Genomic DNA, 9,391 nt, shown 5'->3' on the forward strand with positions numbered 1-9,391 from the left:
GTTTGCTACATGGCACCACTCCAACTTAATTTGGTGCCTCTCCTGTCTTTTCCACATCACTCTGGCTGGAGCATGCCTCCTCTGGCTCTGGCTACTGGCGCTGGCATCTCCCTGCAAAACCCACACCTCCTTCATCCTGGCCATGCCAGTGGCAGGACCAGCCATCACTTGTTAGATGATGCCACCTGTGCTTGCAACTTCTTGGAGCAAGGACAAAAGTGCTATGTTTTTCGCCCTTCCCTTCCACGGTAGTATATATTTTTCGTCAAATGTAATTATTATTACTTTTAAAAGACCTCTGACTTGCCTATGAGCCCACTGCTGCTACATAAACATTGCTTTTCTTCACTAGGTTTTACAGTCATATTTTTCTGGATCACATTCTTTTTTTCTAAACTCAAAAGAGTATCTCAATGTTACTACTTGAAATACAGCAAAACATAGTGTCTCAGCTGTTGACAGCATGTGATGAGCAAGAGAAAGAGTGGAGAGAAGACAGAGGAATTTCACTTGGAAAGCCAAGGAAATTGTTTGTCACGCTGTCACTAACAGACCAAATAACCTGTATCTGGCAGCCACAGAGGGTCCCTAAAGAGGGGACTCAAGGGCATCACATATACACCCTGTAGGACTGATGGCCTCCCTGCAACACCCCCATCTTCTGGACAGAAACAAATGTCTTGGAGATAAGGGAACCCCAAGGTCAGAATTGCAGCTAGTGGGTGATTTCCCAGAGTCCCGGGCATTGTACTTACCTTCCCAGGATCAGGAAGATGGAAAAAAGATGGAGTTTTTCCCCATTTTTTCCCCATTGATGTGGGATCTCCTGGGCTGAGAAAGTGATGCTACATTTTGAAATCAGTGGGCTCTCACCCTCCTTGTCCTTCCACAGGCTGGATGTCCAGGGAGGTCATGTTGTGTCCCAGGGAAGAACCAAGACACGTCTCATTGATATTAAAAAATAAATAAAATAAATATGAGATTGAAATGACAAAATAACATCCTTGCAGTCTTCATCTCCTTTCTCTCTTCTCCTCCCACATATTACTCGTCTACTAGGTTTTCCAATAAATCAGTTATTTTTTGTCCCCTGCAGCTCTGATCTCCACACATAACATTCAGTATTTCTGATGATCTCATAGCAGTCTCCAGAGAAAACAATAATTACCACAGAATTCATGAATTTTTGGTAGAGTCATTCAGCATCCAGAAAATCAAATCACTGTTCTGAAGCAACACAAGGACCACAGAGTTGCTCCTCCTTCAACTTTGTCAGAGAATGAGAGAATCGCAGAATATTCTGAGTTGGAAGCAAACCACCAAGATCACTGAGTCCTTTTCTTTAATACTGTGTAGCCTATTCACTTCTTCCCATAATTCCTTCACCTGGTGACACGGCTGTTCCCAGGATGTAGCTCCGTTGTGAAACGGAGGGGCCCGCTTTCTCTCTTCATCCCCATTCACAGCATCCAAATCTTCCCGGTCTTGCAATCTGAAAGCAAAGTTCTTTTTAATATTTTATTAATACAGAGCCAAGTCAGGAACCTGCTACCTTTGAACCTTACAGAAATGCTGGTATTAATCCAGGAGTTCTCATACCAGGAGGTATGACACCAGGGTAAATGTACCTGTCCCTCCTGACTGCCAGTCCTTGAGAGTAATAGATCTTCACAAAAAATAAAGAACTCACAACAAAGCTCTGTTGAAGATATCTCAGCTTCCAAAGATTTTATTTTCTGAAACAAGAGAGTGATATGTTGTTATGCTTGAAAACGCATCAATTTAGTTTCCATTTTCACTAATTAGTAAAATAAATTTGATGTACCCCAAGATGTGCATTAGTCAATCAATGTCAAATAAGTCTGCCAGAGAAACTTTCAGCTCATAGACACATTAATTATACCTTTTCAAACTGCAACAATTTAAATTCAATTCTTTTTCAAAATTGAAAGTTCCTTCGAACTGAAATTTCCACTAGCTGTTTTCATCTGATATTCACTAGAATAACAGAAATCTTGAGTTAGATCCAAAGTGCTGGTATCTTCTCTCTCTTCATCCACAGGCAATGAAGGATTGAATAAAGAAAGAAATACTGATTACAAGAAAATGCTTGGGAAGATACACTGGAGAATAAGTCATCTCTTTAAGTATGTTAGAGTTTAAACAGGTGTACTGGATGAACCAATTTTTTGGTTCTTTTGTCAAGAGAAGTAATTACATCTGGCTTGACCCAATGTATATATTTTTTCCCACCAAAATTAACATTTAAAAGAATTATTTCTCCCAGACAAAGCAATTACTGTGATAATGAACATATTGACATTTTTGTGGTTTACTTGGAGTTTTACAAGTCAACAGAAAGCGGAAATTGGTGATTCTGTCCTGGAGGAGGAGGTTGGGGATGCTCTGTCCCTGGCTCTTCCCATCTCCATCATACACACAACCACTGTGTAGCTTCCCCAATGTTCAAGAACATAAAGCAGAAATAAATGGAGACTGAACACCAGAAAAAGATATTCAGTTGAGATTATGGCAAGCCCTGGAGTTACAACACATTTTGCATAGCACAGGGAGTAGTTAGGCATTGGCAGAGTGATGGGATATAGTATGCACATGTTTGACATTTCACATCTCTGTGATGCTATGAAATCCTCTACTGGAATAGTTTAATAAGCCAGAATTAATATAGCACTTTCCTATGAAAATGCAAGAGTATTTTCCTGCTGAAGTTGTCTGGAAGAAAAATGTTCCCCCTGAACAAATCACAGGGGATAGCACAAGTGAGAACTTAAGCCACAACATTGTCAAAGTATAAAAGTTAAATAACTTTAGGGTTTTTTTGCCATGTGTCAAAGATGTATGAGGCAATTCCTCAAAATAGCTTGCCTATGCACTTTGTAACACAGACTGGAATTTCCCTTCTCCTCCATTCTCATTTCACCTCTAAATTCAAACTCTGATGAGCACAATTTGTACAAGACCGTGACACTATAGTAACACTTTGGATAATTCTATTGTCTAGTTAAACATATATATGTTCAAAAAGATACTAAAATCAATGTGATAGATTTTCAAATGGTCTTGTGGTTCATGTTGCCCACATCGTGTTATTGCATTTATAGTTTATTTTAGAGAAATATTTTTTACAATGGTCCAAAAGGGTGAAGTCATGCTGCTCACAGCATTCACTTATTTGTTCAGTTACTACAAGGACGATTTTTAAAATCCTATATTCTGTTACTCAAACATTAGTTTCTTCAATCCACTGGGAACCAATGCCAGACAAACAACACTGCAAATGACATGTATGCCAGAAAACAAGTGCATCTCTGTGACTACAAGCTGATCTCGCAGCTGACTTACAGCTTTTCACTTTAATATTACTCATCTTTATAACCATTTGTATTTTATTCCTGAGCTCTAAATTTTTCAGAAACTAGAACAAATAATACAGTGTTATCGAATGTATTGTACAGCTGCAAACACCACCTATTGAATCTGAAGTAATTGTCCTCTGCTTTGTCTTTGCCTGAGGTCCTACTCTATTAATTCTAAGAGGAGCAGGCTTTAGGGGTTCCTTTGTCCAGACACTTTTTTATTTAATTCTTACTTCATAAATTGTTCCAGAGTCATGTGCTGTTAGCAACCTCTGAATCAAAAAAGTGCCTGTTTCCCTGTAGATTTTGCCTGGAATATCAGTTTAATCACAAGTAGTTTTCAAGTAGTCTCAACGTTTACCTGCTTTGCCAGACCTGCCCACATATACAAATGACTATCAGGTTTTGAAAGACATAGTTCGTGTCTTCCCTTAAATGTCACTGCCATCTGCAGTTCTACCGTCCAGGTACATGACTTTTTTTTTTTTTTTTCTTCCTTATAAATGTCATTGCCTCTTTTGATCAAGTTGTTCTTGCTCACCGCTGGTGTGGCAGCAGAGCTGGGCACACCATCGTGCTCCCAGCTTCATTCCTGGCCTGCTGCGGGTAAGGCCACCGAGGCCCCCACAGCACCGTTAGCCCAGCCAGGAGGTATGAGCTTTTGGAACACAGCTATTCCTATCAACCCCCAAATTCTGGGCTGCCATCATGGCCCAGCCCTCAAGCTATGCTGGGTACTTAAGAGATAAGGGCTAAGCAGTTCAACGTATTCCCATGGTCTTAGTCTCTCTGCTTGGACAAGTTGCAGTAAAGCCACCACTTACTGACGATACTGATTGACTGTTTCGATACTGATACCCACTTAAAACCTACTGCTGCATGAACATAAACTGTCACAAGGCACTGGGAAGAAATGTCAGTCTTCCACCAGTTTGGGCTGGCTGGTAACCAGTAAAATAAATGTAGAAAATTGCTTGTCCTAACTACTCAGTGTGTGTGCTGCCTGGGTCTTCAAAACAGCATCTAAATATGCTGAATTTGTAAAAATACACCATTTCACTTAGGCATTTGACTGGGCAAGAGGATTTGTGTGGTGATTTGCGCTAATTAATTTGGGCACTTCTTTAAAAAATCCCATGCAACTTTTAAATAGAAATTGAGAAGGTGAAAAGGGGAAAAGACAGTGAAAGCCCTGCAGCTTGCAGGCCCACCACGCCTCTCTACTGTTCTGAGGCCAGTAGTCATGTCAGAGGTCTGTTCTTCATCTTGCAGTCATCACATGTTGGATGTCCTAGAAGGCAATGAAGGAAAACAAGCACCACAAGCACTTCACTTCCTCAATTTAACTGAAAGTTTAACTGGTACATACAGATCGGAGGTAAATTTACATTGTCTTTCCAGGCTAACTACCTGGTATAGATGGCTTCATGGATTCACTGTTATCATTGTTCAGCTCCTGAAAGAAAAAATTATTTTTGGTTATGTTGCTGGAGTCAGGTTTCTAAAAGTATTGAGTCATGAATCCATTCAGTCATGACTCCTTCACTGGCTCGGGATTAATTGCAGTGAGAAAAGAAAGCCAATAGTTCGTTGAGGAGTTTTTTTATATTCCCAGATGTAAGAAATCCTATTGACCATACCCTAAACTTTTGTTGCTAAAAAGAGTGCACTGGGAAACTTATCACAAATTCTAATGAGATTTCTTCCATCTCCCCATAAAATTTGGAGGGACACTGATTTTAAGATACCTTTGATGAGGTTGCATTTTTAACAAAATATATTCCTTGACATAAATAGTCATGCTCACAAAGGAAGACTGTTTTCACTATGGCTATTGGACCTCAGGATGCATCCTCTTAGTCAAAATAGAGGCTAGTGAGAAGATAAGTGGATGAAGCACTCAGCCAAAAGCTGATCTCTTTGAAGACACTTTACAGTGTATCTGGACTATACTGTTTCATATATTACTCAGAATGTTTCCCTCCACTCCAAATAGGCATAATCTTAACAGGTAAATAAACACTAACATTCCCACATAGGTCTGTTGTATGCAAGTGAAACCCGGATGTGTATTGAACTAAGTTCTCTGAGTTTCGAAATGTTCCAGTCTAAATCTCAGTCAGATACTTTGCTATACGTATTATATTCCTTACTGGCTTATTAATTTAGATGTTCTTGTGCATTTAGATTATAATTTCAGAGGGTTTAGAAGCCATCCCTAACACAATGTCTGGTATTCTTGAAGATATTTTGTCCTGGTACCCTCAGTGTTAGCAGCCACATAGACATCATTAGTTTGCATTTGGTAGAAGCAACTGTGCAATCAAATGAGTTCCTTAGAAATTCACAATAATACCAGGCAATAGTATTAAAACTGCTGTTGTATATAAAGTTTGTAAAAAGTTTAAAAGAAAAAACTACTATATGAAAGAGTATTCTCATAACACTCAATTGGAACTGCAAACACAACTTACATGACACAAAGCTGTTGTCTATCAAAACCTTCTCCCAGCAAAAAGCAAAACAAAATTACTAGCACTGTTGTCTTGAAAGAGCATTTTGTATTATAGTTCATAATTGATACGAGTCTTAAATCTCCTGGTACAATAGAGTGATCTCACTTTCGTGACCTTCGCTGGCAGTGCCAGTTATCCAAGCTCACAAATCTTACAGCTTACCTATGAGAAGACCACGAATTCAGACCTCTGCTGCCTTTGTGAAAATGGATATTTCCTGGTTTGAAGACTTTATTACATGCTGCATAGAAAAAATATATGCATTTCATACTAAAATCAACAGAAAATCTGTGCACCCTGCTGCACAAAGGAATGTGTAATTTAACCCACTGTTCTCTTTGAGCTGCATTAAATTCCAGTTTAGCTGTGTCCCTTTCAAGGTACTGCACATCTCTCTAACTCCTCCTTTGTCTGCTACGTAATTTCTTTCTGATTCTCCCCCTGCAAATTTTAACCCATGTGGCCTTTCACTGTAGCATTAGACGACCTTTCTGGCTACCTTGAAGTTTTATCTTATCAGCCTTTTTCTGAACCAAGAAAAGTCTGAAGCAGTGAGGATGCTCCTTTCTCTCAAGCCTGTTTAAATCATATAGTGCTTGCTTGCACTTGCCATTTCACATTCTCTGCTTCTATTATTGCTGACTGCACTGAGTATCACCAGCCAAGAGGCTCTGTCTAGTTTAAGGAAGATGCTTTATGTTGTCATCACTGGACAAAGGAGCCTAAAGTTTTTTAAAAATCCACCAGAGCACCTCTTGAATCTCCTCTTGATCATGCTGTACAGAATTAGACAAAACTCTGCAGAAGGAGAACTGCTTCCAATGATAAGGAAAGAATGATGTTCTTCACTGGCACGTATGTGGGGAGAAAGATGCAAATTCTCCAGCCTAATTTCTAATAACATGTACAACCAAGGGGGAAAACTCCCAGCACTGTGATACCAGATGCCAGATACACTAAACTGCACATACCTGTGATAAACACAGCATCTTGACAACACTCTACAGAAAGGATGTGTGTATGGTGGTACTTGGTCAAAGGTTGGACTTGATGGTCTTGCAGGTCTTTTCCAACCTTAATGATTCTATGAATCCATAACCTGTTCCATTCACCTGTCTTCTGTGTGCTCAGGAGAAAAAATGGGGTTTACAGGCTCTCTGAAGGCCTGGAGTCTGAAAGTGAAGGAGTGAGCCCAAGGTCGGTGACAGAGTGCAGAGAGGTGCTTGCCAGCACTCCTCCTCCCTTGACTTGAGCTTGAGTCTTCAATTGTACAAACTGCGTATTTCTCTCACCCAGCCTACATGCTCCCTGCCTTTTCTAGGGTGCTGGAAGAGCTGGTGTGTTACGAGGGAAGTCAGAGAGCTACTGAGGTACAGAAACAGAACTGTGAGTCTAAAGTGTTCCTGTGCCCATCAGTACAGTCATAGGAACATCCATGTAGGCCCAGAGCCTTAAATAATCTGTTCTCCCAGTCACTGAAAGGTTCATTCATGACCACGGGCCAGCTGGTGCATTTGCACTTCTCTGTGAGATTCACTGTGCAATGAGACACTCACATGCTGAGAAGTGTCAGGGTGATTTTTCTCTGAAGGGACTCTCTGTGCTTTGATGAGGGCTATTGTGAAAGGGACATCAAATTTGCAAAATGAAATCAGATGAAGACATGCAATGCTTTTAGTGCCATATAACTGAAAAGAAATATATTCAGAAAAACATAACCAGATGTAGATGTTCCTGATCGGGTTTGCAAAATCTGTTAAGCAATAACAGGTGTTTAACCCAGTGCATGGATGACATAGAGGGGGAATATTACAATGCGTTACATCTCTGCCATGTGACTGTGGTGATAGTAATGCTTGCTTATACCTTTTTGGGTCCCGAGCTGCTATTACCACTGTGGGTTCTGAACCACATGGCTGTAGATGTCTGAATTTAACAGAGAAGGGGTATCAGGGTCATGCAATGTTTGACAGCCTGCACAATTCATGTCAGAATTTTCTTTTTCTGTACAGTAGTTGCTAACAGGAACATAACAACTTCCTGCTTTTTTTGTAAATGTTTACTCTCCGAACAGCCCAAAGACATTGAGGAATGATGAATAGAAGCTCCTTTCTATTGCTCTGAAACTCCACCAGTGTATCTGTACTGTATGGGACAACATTTTGTCTGGCTGATACCCAGCACTTGATGAATCTGCACATGGGATGCAACACAAATGGGAGAAGCTGGATAGGAGTTAGACATAAGCACTTCCCATGCTCCGAGTTCATTAACAATGTCAAAAACATATAGAATTATTGTATGCTGATTTCTCCTCCCAGCCCCCCCCCCCCAAACTGTCAGTCAATGAAAAATGGGGAGACGGGGCATGTTTTCACCTACCTAGGGAGTCTTAAGTAGTAGAGAACCTGTGCAGTTATGATGCCAATACATACATACATATGAGGCCAGCTACTACAACCCAATACAGGACATAATGGCAAAGCATCTCTTCAGAAAAGATGGAATATTTCTCTGGTTAGGAATGAGGCATCCAGTAATATTCAAATGATTGTGTGCATTCTCTTCTGGAAGGAAAACAAATGCACATACAAAGTTCTACAAGGTAAATCCAACTAGTTGCAATCGTCTGGTTTTGGATTAAATTCATTTGGATCTGATTCATTTGATTTAGGGCTTGGGGTGTGGGGTTGTGGGGGTGTTTTGCTACCCAGAGCAGTTTAGTTCAAATATTGAAATTGAAGAAATTCATTAAAAAGCACATGTTCTGAAATAAGCAAATACAGGGAAAGCAAAATTGTTATTTGTTGCCCTTTTTCCCACTAGAGAACATAAACTACAACTGTTTTTTTCAGTTTTAATAAAATTGTGATATCAATTTGCCAATAACAGTTATAAGCTCCGGAAAAGTAACAGTGTCTGAATCTCACCTGTGAGAGAAAAAAGACTGTAAAGCCTTTTTAGGAATACTCATAGTATTTGTGCATTAAAATTTGCCAAAATTTTATGAAATAAGATGACAATATAGGGTGTGGGACCTTTGAAGTTCTTTGGTGACTATAATGAGTATTAACAGCAGATCAATATGTCTGAAGGCTGCTCTGAAGTTCCGTAAAATCTCTAGAAATGTAGTGTCTATAGGCCTTGGCAGTCCTGCTCACAGTGGTGCGGGACAAGGATGCAGAGCCAGAAGAGCCAGGCTGACAGAGATCCTTACACAAAACCTCTCATCTGTAGAGCTGAGGTTGAAAGGATTTCTTTCCGTGTTGTTATAGGTTAGAAATCCAGAAGAATTTTTTCTTCCCCCTGCCCCCCCACTGTAGGAAAGACAGAGTTTGAATGGAAAGGGGGAAGGGAATCAATTAACTTTACAAAAGAACTAACTGACCAGACCGCATTCCTAATAGATGGCACCATTGGAGGTTGGGGGGAGAGGGGAGGAGTTTTGGGAGGGGGTGGCTGGGCTCTTCTCAGAAGGGGAGAGGTCAGATGACTGAG

At 40.3% G+C, this 9,391-nt stretch overlaps 1 long non-coding RNA gene across 2 annotated transcripts in view; it reads right to left on the minus strand.

The window, feature by feature from the left end:
* Positions 1-1,640: 1,640 nt before the first annotated feature.
* The window catches only part of LOC113943389, a 24,369-nt gene continuing 16,618 nt past the window's right edge, over positions 1,641-9,391 (minus strand). For both annotated transcript variants that reach the window (XR_003526303.1, XR_003526304.1), the window contains 2 exons: positions 8,276-8,460; positions 1,641-4,833 (listed from right to left, as the gene is read on the minus strand). This is a non-coding gene — a long non-coding RNA (uncharacterized LOC113943389). The remainder of the gene's footprint in view (positions 4,834-8,275; positions 8,461-9,391) is intronic.

The sequence above is a fragment of the Corapipo altera genome, unplaced genomic scaffold (assembly GCF_003945725.1).
Source record: "Corapipo altera isolate COAL_440 unplaced genomic scaffold, ASM394572v1 61411, whole genome shotgun sequence".
NCBI lineage: Eukaryota > Metazoa > Chordata > Aves > Passeriformes > Pipridae > Corapipo > Corapipo altera.